General features: G+C 40.1%; 1 long non-coding RNA gene across 1 annotated transcript; it reads left to right on the top strand.

Annotated features, from left to right (window-relative positions):
- The first annotated feature begins 2,109 nt into the window (after nt 1-2,109).
- LOC121274904 lies at nt 2,110-12,220 on the top strand. Its single transcript, XR_005942322.1, has 3 exons — nt 2,110-2,149; nt 2,889-2,973; nt 12,043-12,220. It is a non-coding gene; the product is annotated as an uncharacterized LOC121274904 (long non-coding RNA).
- The last annotated feature ends 328 nt before the right edge of the window (nt 12,221-12,548 follow it).

Genomic DNA, 12,548 nt, shown 5'->3' with positions numbered 1-12,548 from the left:
TCTTTGCTCGTCCCGCTATTATATGTCAATTATATAAATGACATAGATGACCATGTGGGGGGTGAGATAGTAAGTATGCAAATGGCACAATGATGGGCCCGGGTGTTTAACAGTGAGGTTGAGTTTCTTGAGCTACAGGAAGATATAGACGGGATGGTAAAATGGGCAGATAAGTGGCCGATGGTATTTAACCCTGAAAAGTGTGAGGTGATATACTTTGGAAGGAGTAATTTGACAATGAAATAATCAATGAACGGCATGACACTTGGAAGTTCTAAGGAACAAAGGGCCCTTGCTGTGTGTGTCTATAGATCTCTGAAGGCGGAGGGGTATATTAGTGGGTTGGTGAAAAAGGCGTATGGGACACTTGCATTTAACAATTGAGACATAGATTTAAAAAAAAGGGAGATCAGGTTGGAGTTGTATAGAATCTTATTGAGGCCACAGCTGCAGTACTGTGTGCAGTTCTGGTTGCCACAGTATATGAAGGAAGTGATTGTGCTGGAGGGGTTGCAGAGGAGATTCACCAAGATGTTGCCTTGGATGAAAGTTATTAAGTTATTAAGAGAAGTCGGATGGACTTGGGTTGTTTCCGTTGGAGCAGAGAAGACTGAGGGGAGACCTGGCCGAGGGGTACAAGATTATGATGGGCTTGGGCAGGGTGCATAGTAAGCAGCTGTCTCCCTTAGACGAAGGGTCAGTCACAAGGGGGCATAAATTCAAGGTGAGGAGCAGGATGTTTAGGGAGGATGTGAGGAAAAACTTTTTTACCCAGATGGTGGTGATGTCTGGAATGTGCTGCCTGGGAGGGTGGTGGAGGCGGGTTGCCTCACATCCCTTAAAAAGTACCTGGATGACCCCTTGGCACCTCAAAACATTCAAGTGGTCAGGGGTTGGTAAATGGGATTAGGTAGGTAGGTCAGCTGTTCCTCACGTGTCCGTTCAAATTCGATGGGCCCAATGTCCTATTTTGCACTTTCATTCGGCGAGAGAGAGAGAGAGAGAGAGAAAGAGAGAGCAGTCTCTCAGTTCCTACCATGTGACAAGATAGGATCGATTGGTTCTAATATCTATCATCGGATAGAGGCAGACATATTATCAGCGTTACAATAGAATATGCGCACATCACAATTAATAATTGTGTTGCAAATATCTGCTGGAACCAATGAATAGATCAGTAAATGTTCAGGAGTAGATTCCTGGAATGATATTGTTGACTGATGAGCGAATATTGAGCAAGATGAATTATAATCATTGGAACTTAGAAGATTGACAGGTTTTCCTTTTGAAACATCGAAGTTTCTGAACCTGATCGGTAAAACTAATTGAAAGCTGACAGACCCCCAGCGTTTAGAGATGACGCGATTCAGCTCCCACTAATACTGGGCCAGAAGCAGACACATTTCTGTCACACAAACAGGAAAGTGCCAGAGGGTGAGGTGAATACTATCCGAAATGTAATGTTCCAAAACCTCTGGAGCTCTCTGGAAAATATCGTCTCAAATTGTTTGATATGACGCGCAGTGATTGACAGTTTCAATCTGGTTATATCAAAATGGGTTATGTTGCCATCAGATATGAACCTCTGCGCGGCTACAGCGATCACGTAGTTGCATTGCGATAAGGGAAAAATAATGCGGTTCCGGAAGTCTGAAACAAAAACAAAAAGCAATGGAGAACTCAGCAGGTCTGGCAGCATCTGTGGGGCTGAAAGACAATCTTTCTCTGCACAGATGCAGACAGACCTACTGAGTTTTTCCAGGTAATTTTGTTTCTGACATAGATTCACTGGTCGGATTGATTTCCTAAACCGCTGAATGAACAGCAAAGATGCTGCAGGGAACGATATCATTTTGAACTTCATACAAGTATCGACCACCAGCCTAAAACTCTGCACATTGCCCTCAGCCCCAATTGTGATGCTCAAGCTGGAGAACATTGCCCGAGGGGAGGAGCAAATGTCGTTTGTACTGTGACGTCCATTCCCTTGAGGCGCATGCGCATTGCTGTGGCGGCCTTCAGTTTCTCAGATATGACTAGAAGAGCGCATGCGCCTTCCTTCTCCCGGACTCTGCCATTGAAAGCTTTTCACTCAGTGAGAGGGAGACCTTTGTTTCAAAGAGATAGAAATACAAATATTAGTGCCCAGGTAAGCGAGTAAACAGCGTTCTGATTCCAGCTGTGCTCCGGTTTGTCCGTGGAGACACAGAAATCAACATTGACACGGGGTCAGTTCAGGGAGAACCGGGGGCTGTTTTTAAGTGGCGGAGCGAAGCGGGAACAGTTCCGGAGCTTGGAGTGAGCGGGTGGACGGGGAGAGGCCTTTCTGGGGCTGTGTGTGACCCTGCTGAGGGAGACACAACCTGAGGAAGCTGCAAACGAAAACTTTGGGATTTTTCTCCCCTCAAACCTGTAACACATATTCCAAGTTTAGCTGCTGATTCATGCAACTTGTTCGCATTTGGAAGGTGAACAGTGGAAACAGGCGGACAGCGAGGATGGGGAACAATCATGTAAAGATCATCTATCGCAGGCACCAGCTTTTCAAGTGATAAGTGTTATAGAAACATTGTAGCAGCCGCTGTTGGTTTCAATTGACGGCCCTTACAATGGGAGCTGGAGATTGAAAGCTGACCTGCATCAATGTCTCTGTCCCCTCGGGTAGTGACATCCTTGGAGCAGGACAGGTCAGGATTGTTTCTGAATGTCACTCAATTGTTGGAAAAGTACCGCAGCAGGGTGCTGAATTGGGATCAGACATTGTATTATTTTATTGTTCTTTATGATTTGCAGAGCATTATAAAAATTGATTATCAGTTAACAGTTTTAATTGATCTTTCAAAATCTCTGCTGATCTTGAGTTACAAGAGATATATTTCTTCCTCTAGGCAAATACATGAAGGAATCAGTTTCAAGCTGATGATTCTCCCAGCCAAATTAAAAGTGCAGGCGCCTCCTTCTGACTGACAGCAGGTATGATATTACTCACAGATTGCAGAGATACAGACAGAACATCATTTCCACCATCACCATGAACAGAAATAGTCAGAGTCAAATTGATGTCATACCAGATACATGTGTTAATTCAATAGTCAAACACTCAGAGGGGAGTGGGGGTTGGGGAGATGGTTGGAATAATCACAATACACTCCTACTCAGTACCTCTGAATGGCAGGTCCACCAATTTCAGTCCAAACTCACAGGCATAATCAGATTGAAGTTTATTCCATGCATGTCACAAGAGTGGAACATTGGCTGCAATTTACGTTTCATGTAATAAAGATGATTGAAATTTACAGATTTAGTCCCTGAATGTACCCAGCATTCATAAAGCAACACAATACATTTAATATCAAAGATTTCATACAATATTTTACCTTTATTTTATTCATTCCTGAGCCTTCCTGGGCCTGCATTTAGTTGCACTTGAGAAGGTGGTGAAGAGCTGCTTTCTTGAAACTTTGCAGTCCCTGTTGTGTAGCTACACCCACAGTTCTGTGGGGCAGTGATTTCCAGGAATTTGACACAACAATGGCAGCATATTTCCAAGTCAGAATGGTGAGTGCCCTGAAGGGGAACTTCCAGGTGATGGTATTTTCATCTATCTGCTGCTCTTGTCCTTCAGGGTCGACAGGGCTAAGACTAACATTGTCAATTGCCTCTTTGTAGCTGTTTGTTACAACTGAGTGGCTAGCTAGGCCATTTCAGAGGGCATTTAAGTGTGGGTCTAGAGTCACATGTACAAGGATGGCAAATTTCCTTCTCTAAAGCATATTAATGAGCCAGAAGTGTTTTTAACACAATTGACAATGGTTTCATGGTGATCATTAATTCAATTCATATTTTTATTGATTTCAAATTCCACGACCTCCCGTGGCAGTGTTCGAACACAGAACATTACACTGGGTCTCCAGATTACTAGCTCAATGTAAATACAACTTCGCCATCACATCCCCAGTTAATGATAAAGTACATATTCATTAATAGAGATGCGCATAAACATCACATGCCAGAGCAATATTCTCAGATTAGTTATATTGACAGATCTCTACAAACAGGAAAGTTGAAACCTTAACTCACAAAGCAGATATTGACATTGTGAAACTACAGAAACATACCGGAGATAGAGAGGTGAAGAAGGAAATCAATTTTTCCATCACTGACTTTTCAAAATAGGAAGAATGTTCAAAGCTACAGTAAAATCAAATGGGAAAATGCACCAAAATCTGTAAGTTGCTGATTAAAACATAACAGCCTGCACCAAAGACCAAGTGTTACAGCCAGGGCTGGTGTGGGGGGCTGTTAAGGTGGGGGGAGGTCCATGCTCACACACTAAATTTAAAGCTGCAATGTGAACGTCACACTCAAGTAACACAGGCTGACATGTTCACAGCAAAATCTACAAAGAGCTATAAGATGCAAGCAGACCACCGGAAAAGACATTACTCACATTCAAGAAAATAGGCTTAGATTAATCCACACCTTCTCATACCAGGGATTGGCAGCAAATGAATAAGTTCTCACTCATTTAAAATAACCTGAGTTTCAGCAAATTTTTTCCATTGTCACATTTCTGATCCTGACATAAACAATAGGAAAATGAATCACACTGATATATCACAGCATTGTACATACAGAATAAAATCTGGACATCCACATACCTTTAACTGAGAGGCAATGAGTAAAGTATGCATTACATGTCAGAAGCAATGAATGTCAGATGCATCCTCACAATTCAGGCATAGAATGATAGCCACAAGTGTATTACAGAGAGGAAAAGATCAAGAATAAAAACCCAGAATCAATTACAACATTTATACAAATAAAACACACAATGTCACAGCTGCAAATAACTAGGTGCATTTTGAAATCCCCATGCACAAGCAGGAAACAAATAAACCCATAGTAAGATGTTAAAAAGTGGAAGATACAGTGTGAGCCCACATTCACAAAGCAAAATATAAATAGTGCAGAAGTAAGTAATTTCTCCAATAATATAGACTGGCAGGTAAATATAGGCACCCACACACACACACAAACACATACTCTCGCTCCTGCAATCTCATAATGATATAACATTGAGCCACCACCTCCCCTTGTGCACCAGGGCCAAGGTATTGATTCCTCATCTAAAATAATCATGCAGCCCTCTGCTTCGAATAGACATAGGCAAATTTATTGCTCAAAGCGTCAGAACAGAACAGCAGCTCTGTTGTCACAGAGAGCAGGAATCAGATTCACATTGAACTCAAGTTTCAAATACATTGTGGGGAGACAGAATATTTTTCCCCAATTCACACTCACTGAACACCGCAGAATGGTAGGTCCAGCAATCTCAGTCCAAAACCACAAACATTATCAGATTATAAGGCAGCTCATCAATTTTAGAAGAGTGCAGTCTTAGCTACAGATTGAAATGAACAAAATTAATCCTAAAAATCTACCCTGGGTGCTCACAGTGGAAAACATGTAATTCCCCTCCAAAGATTCCATAATATCTCAGAAATAAAGAGAAAGTGCAATTTTAATGAATACAGCATGAATATACAACACATGCCAGGTCAATATTCTCACTGTGATTCATAAAGTAAGATCATTACAAACTGATTCAAACAGATATGACATACTTAACATGAGTTCCAGCGTCTCATTCACAAAGACTTTGGCGGAGTAGCAGCCTGAAGGATACACCTTAGTTCACACAAGACCAATGAATGAAACCTGTTTTTGATAAATGCAAAGTTTCATATTTAAATGTGCATTAGAGCCGGGAAACAGTAACAGATTAATGCATTGAAGAAATAGTTTTCACAAACATACATGGGATACATGTTAGGTAAAGACAAAATCTACACTTGTACAATAATGGATTCATATACACAGAGCATAAATATGAGATACACAATCAGTACAATAACTGAGATATAGGGAATTAATTTCAACACAGCTGACGGTCACAGGGTAGACACTTAAATTTCATGTAAATTAATCCCAAAACTACATTCTGTACCAGAGAAAGACAAATGGGAAATTAGCCCTGCACACTCCCACACAAACACTCACAAACCCGCAGAATCATACTCTAATACAGACAGACACACATGCAACGCAAAGACACACACACAGGGACACATACATGAACACAAATGCGCACACCATCTCTTGCACTCATACACAAACACACGCACACAGAAACTTAAGCACAGGCACACCCAGGACCTCACACTCACTCTCACAAACACACACATGCACACAGTAAAAAAACTTACACTTTCATTCCCACACACAGTCACGCAGATATTCACAAACATTCACACCTACAGACACAAACCCTCACACATACACAAGCACATAAAAACACTGCAACACAGAAATGGAATTGCTAAAATTTCATGAATGTCAATCAAACACACATGCACACACACACATACACACACACACACACACACACAGCATATGTGAGTACATACATGGAACTTGGACAGTATTTAAACAATTAAATGCTGTGCTGGTAGTTAAGGAGCAGATATTACTCATACACATACACAGCTGCAAATTTGCAGGAACATAAACATTGCAAGTAAACTTTTGCCACTTAGTTAAATCTAACAAGGTAGTGAGACACAACTGATTAGCTGCAGGTTAAGATTCTGGACCAGTTACCTAATTTACAAAAATATATAAAAGTAAAATCACTAAAAAGACACAAAAATAAAAGTCATATTCACTGAAAGATGGCTGACATTTAAATAATAAATGCACCAGACACTGACAGATATAAAATATGTTTCACCAAGGCACACATGCAAGAGACAGAAAGATATCGAGTGAAATCACGCTCAAATACTAGAAGCTGACTGGCGGAAAATTAAAATACACAGTCTATACAGGAAAATTGGAGATATTCATGTAAATACATTTGAGAAAACAAGAAGATATTAAACCTTAACTCACCAAATACATATTGACAAGAGTAGGGAATAAACTAACACCACTCACATAGCAGAGACTGCCAAAAAACACAATAATATTTATTCTCATAAAAGAGACCGAGAGTTATAATGTAAAATCAACAACACATCAACAAGACAGAGATTTACAGAATTAAACCAATTCCTTTGCACTCCAGACACATATCTACAACTGGCAATTGCAAGAATGACCCACACTCACAATGCAGTTATTGAGAGATAAAGAATAGAACTCACATTCACTTGCCACAAAACTGATGGAGAGAGTGAGAAAAAAAAGGTTCAGTTACAAGTCAGGAAGTGCTAGAACGTAAAACAACTAGACATTCACATCGAAAGGCCAACACCAGCAATCACTTACCAGAACCTGACCAGTACTGAGTCGCAGTCACATTCAGAATCCCAGAAACAGATTGACTATATGAACAACTACTTGAACTTCACATCTAATTCCAGATGTTGAGACATTCAAATGAAATCCCACATTTGTCGCAAATGCAATAACATATTAGATATAGAGTTCATCCAACTCATGCAAAAATCACAAATAGTGAGTGATACACAGAGGGGAAAATATATTCATTCACCAATAATACAAGATACTGGAGGTAACAAAATGAATGCAGCTCGATCACATGTTCACCACCCTCCGAGTGAAGAAATTTCTGCTCATCACAGTCCTAAATGGCCTACCCCCTATCCTGAGATTATGAACACTTGTTCTATACTTCCCAGTCAGAAGAAACATCATCCCTGCATCAGGTCTGTTCAGCCCTGTCAGTATTTTAACTATGTCCCCCTTTCATTCTACAAAACTTCAGTGAATACATATCAAAACTGTCCAATTTCTCCTCATGCAACAACCCTTCCAGCCCATGAATCTGCCTGGTGATCATTTGCCACACGGAGGTAACCCTGTATATCAGAATTGCCCAATTTATCACTATTTAAGTAAACTCTGCCATTCTATTTTATGTGCTAAAGTGGATAAATTCATATTTATCCACACTTTACAGAGTCTGCCCTGTTTTTGTCCACTCTCATCTTCTCTCAATCTCCATGAACACTCTTAATTTCCTCCTCTCTCTCACCATCCCTCCTAGCTTTATGTCATCAGCAATCTTAGAAATATTACCTTTGGTTCTTTCATCAAAATAATTGTTGTTTATTCTGAATATTGTGGCCCAGGCACTGATCTCTTCGCTACATCACTTGTCACTTCCTGCCATTCTCAAAAAGACTGATTTATTCCTGCTCTCTGTTTCCTATTTGCTACTCTTTTCTCAATCCATGCCCATATATTACCCCATCCAATGCACTTCAATGTAGTACACTAACCTCTTTATCAACAGCTTTCTGAAAATCCAAATGCACCACATCATTTGTTTTTCCCTTGTCGATTTTGCTTGTTACCTCTCCAGAAAAGCTCCAATAGGTTTGGCCAACATGATTTCCTTTCATAAATGCGTGCTGCCTTTATCCAATTTTGTTGATATTGTCTAAGTGTCCTGTTATGACATAATAGACAATCGGTCTGTCATTCCTTGTTTTTCCCTATTTTTTGTTGTTGGAATAATAGCCATTACAGATTAAAGTTCACATTTATATATCATGAAGAGACAGGTATTCCATACACCCATAGCAGGATCTAACAGTTAATGTGTAGAATAAAATGACAATAGAAACATACTCGGATGTTAGCAGCAACATATGTCGACTGATACATAACATAATGTCCAGGGATTGACATGCACCAGGTAAAATCGACGCTGACTTAAAACTGAATGATGCAGAGATAAAAACAAAAACAGAAACATATTTCGGTGATTTCAATTTAGGAAGAAAAACTCAATATTATTGACCATGGAGTGTCAGTGAATGAAAGCTACATTTCAATACCAAATAATGATGGGTAGGCTTAATCCCAGAATCACATAGCCGGCGGAGAATTGTCATTGTTATTTTTTGTCTGGAATACATAAAAACAAACAAATTAGGAGCAGGAGTAGGCAATTAAACACCTGATCCTGCCGCCCATTCATTACGATCATGGCTCATATCATTTTGGCCACAACTCCAATTTCCAGCCCTCTCCACCTAACCTTTCAATGTTTTCCTAATTAAAATATGTCTATCTCCTCCTTTAATTTATTCAGCGACCCAGCATCCACTGCACTCTGAGGTAATTAGTTCCACACATTCATGACCCTTTGAGAAGAGTAATTCCTCCTAATCTCTGATTTAAATCTACCACCCCTTAAACTAAAACTATGGCCTTTCCTTCTAGAATGCTCCACTTGGGGAAACATTCGCTCTATGTCTACTTTGTCTATCCCCTTTAGCATCTTAAATACCGCAATTAGATCTCCTCTCATCCTTCCAAATTCGGCAACTTTCGGCCTAAACTGCTAATTCCTCATTAGATTGGCCTTGCATCTCTGGAATCAATCTAGTGAACCTCCTCCAAACCGCCTCCAGTGCAACTACATCCTTCCTCAAGCGAGGGCACCAAAACTGTGAATACAACGTAAGCTTACTGCTTCAGAATAGACCCTGCCTTGTTGCATAAATGTAATCAAGCAGAGCCTATCTTTCATCCCTCAAATATGCTATCCCTCCGCAGCATTATAAAAGTTGATTTGATCAATTCAGTCCGTATAAGCCCTGGCGGTATAGCAAGCCTCAGTTTCAATACTGGCAGATTTACGCCAAAAAATATGCACTCCGCTCTTGACACTCACGAAAATGTATAAAACAAATTGTTTGATTCCGGAAAATTGGCGCCTTTATTGTCTTCTTGTCCAAAGGCAAAAGCAGAAACTGACAGTTTCGGGTAAACTGTAGGTGAGGAAAAGAGTGCGAGAAAACTTCTAACATTCTGTAACAGAACTGCTTTAACGTTAAGCATTAGAACGATTTGTATAGGATTTTTCCTTTGTTTAGCTAAGACGATTTCTGTGCGATATTTCCTTCGATTACTTTTTTTGGCGGTTGTTTTCAATTTGAAATATAAAATCGTTTGTTTAACTGATGACTTGGCGCCCTTAACTTCCAACTTCATATGTTGCTTGCCCGCATTGGTGAGTCAGGCACAAATCTGATTGGTAATATGAAGAATATTATGAGCTATAATACAATTGACCAATCAGCTCTGAGCGCACCACCATTCCTCCTGAGGGTATACTGATTCCCCAGCTAAAATAGTTATGCAGCCCTCTGCTTCGAATGGACATAGGTACATTATTATTCAAAAAGCACAGACAGAACAGCAGTTCCACCGTCACTGAGAGCAGGAATCAGATTCACATTGATCTCAACTTTCAGATAGACATGTACAATGCAACAGTCAAATACAACAGGGGGGAGAAAATATTTCTCCCCAATTCACTCTCACTGAGCACCACAGATTGGTAGGTCCATCAATCCTAGTCCAAAATCACAAACATTATCAGGTTAAAAGGCAGCTCGTTCATTTCAGAAGAGGGTAGTTTTAGCTACAGATAGAGCAACTAACTGAAATGTACAAAATTAAAACTAAGAATGGTCCCTCGGTTCCCACAGTGCAACACGTTCAATTCCCCTCCAAAGAACGTATGCTATATCTGAAACAAGGATAAAGTGTAATTGTAAGTCATAGAGCATGGATAAACGACACGTTCCAGGTCAATATACTCACTATGATTCATAACGGAAGATCGTTACAAACTGAATCAATCAGATATGACATACACAGCATGTAAGTTCAAGCGTGTCATTATCGTTCACAAAGACTTTTGCCTAGTTGCAGTCTGAATGCTATAGCTTAGTTCAAACAAAACAACTGAATAAAACCTGTCTTTGATAAATGCCAAGCTTCATGTCTAAATCTGCAAAGAGTCGGGAAACAGCAATAGATTAACGCATTGAAGAAATAGATTTCACAAACATGGGATACATATTTAGTACAGAAGAAACCTACAAATGTACAATAATGGAGTCATATACTCAGCGCTCAAATTTGAGATACACAATCAGTACAATAACAGATATAGGGAATTAATTCCAACACAGCTGACGGTCACAGGGTTGACACTTAAATTTCATGTAAATGAATTCCAAAACTACATCCTGTAACGGACGAAGACAAATGTGAAATTAGCCCTGCACACTCCCACACAAACACTCCCACACTCGCAGACTCAGGCACTAACAAACACGCAAAGCAAACACACACACACAAACACACAGACATAAATGCACTTGCGCACAATATCTCTTGCATACATACACAAACACACGCACACAAAAATTAAACACAGGCATAGCAAGGACAAACAAAGCATGAATCCAACCTCAACAGAGTAGCAGAAAATTAAATGCAGAGATAGAGTCACACACACAAACACGCACCCACACAAACACACACACAGACACACCACAAAAAAGTCAAAAATACACATAGGAAACCCACAGTCATATAACCTGCCACAGATTGACTATCACAAAACAACTCTCACTCAAGGTTGTTGAATCAATCAGTATCAATTTGAACCTCACATTTATTTCGAGATATTGACAGATTCAGATGCAATTCACTCTCACTGATTGCACCAGGAAATACAATTAATCCCACTCTTGAGTACATAACAGATACTGAGCGATACACAGAAGTACAATTAAATTCACCTGAAATACAAGATAACTGCTTCGTGCAAAAATATCTCGATCACAGTACACAGATAGCAACAGGACATAATGAAATACACGATTCTCAATCCTAAACAGAAATTGTGAAAATAAATGAATTCTACACGGCAAGGTAGACAGAAATGACATTTACAGTATTAATCCTGCAGTCAGACGCAGTACCACAAACGGAAAGATGCTGAAGGATAACACCTTTCGTGTGTTGCACCAGAGAGTGATACACACGGGAGGAATCTGACGTTTTTACAGCTTGTCAAAAGCTGGTGGTTGCAGAAGCAAAGTCCGCCTCACATTTACTTCCAGGCCCTGACAGCTATAGAATAAAATGCATAAATAAATTGCAGTGACGGAGAGGTTCAGATCTAAAGTCACTATTCCATTGCAGAAAACAGCAAGTGCCGAATATAACAACTTGTTCCGATCAGTATGGAGGGCGATGAGTTGGCCACTACCATTGCTTCTTTAACGGGGGGCTAGCTTGGCCAGTTCCAAAAGCAGCATTAGGCCCGTTGCTTCTCGACGAGTGTTCAGAAACGATAAGGTGCAAGTTAATGTAGCCTGAATATCCGCCGGCTGTTAGGAATGCTAAAAGGACCGAGTTTAAACACGAATGGATTCCTGATTTTAAATGCGAGTGTGCAACTTGCGATTAAATATGTTGTAGTACAATAAGGGAGGCATAACTTTTAATAGTTGGGAACTGACTATGTTAACTTATACGGCGATTTTCTGCAAGAAATTAATTTTGCGTTTTACAAATGTGCCGGCGAGTTTTTCAATCTTGAATAAAACAAAGGATTGTTATTTGCTAAATTGGGGATTGAATTTCCACTTGATGTCAGTTACATGAACCTCCCCGCTCCCAATCAGAAACTAACAGATACAGGTAAA

The sequence above is a fragment of the Carcharodon carcharias genome (genome assembly GCF_017639515.1).
Source record: "Carcharodon carcharias isolate sCarCar2 chromosome 39 unlocalized genomic scaffold, sCarCar2.pri SUPER_39_unloc_1, whole genome shotgun sequence".
Classification (NCBI taxonomy): domain Eukaryota; kingdom Metazoa; phylum Chordata; class Chondrichthyes; order Lamniformes; family Lamnidae; genus Carcharodon; species Carcharodon carcharias.
The sequence above is the reverse complement of the archived record's forward strand: the minus strand, read 5'-3'. Positions and strand labels throughout refer to the sequence as shown.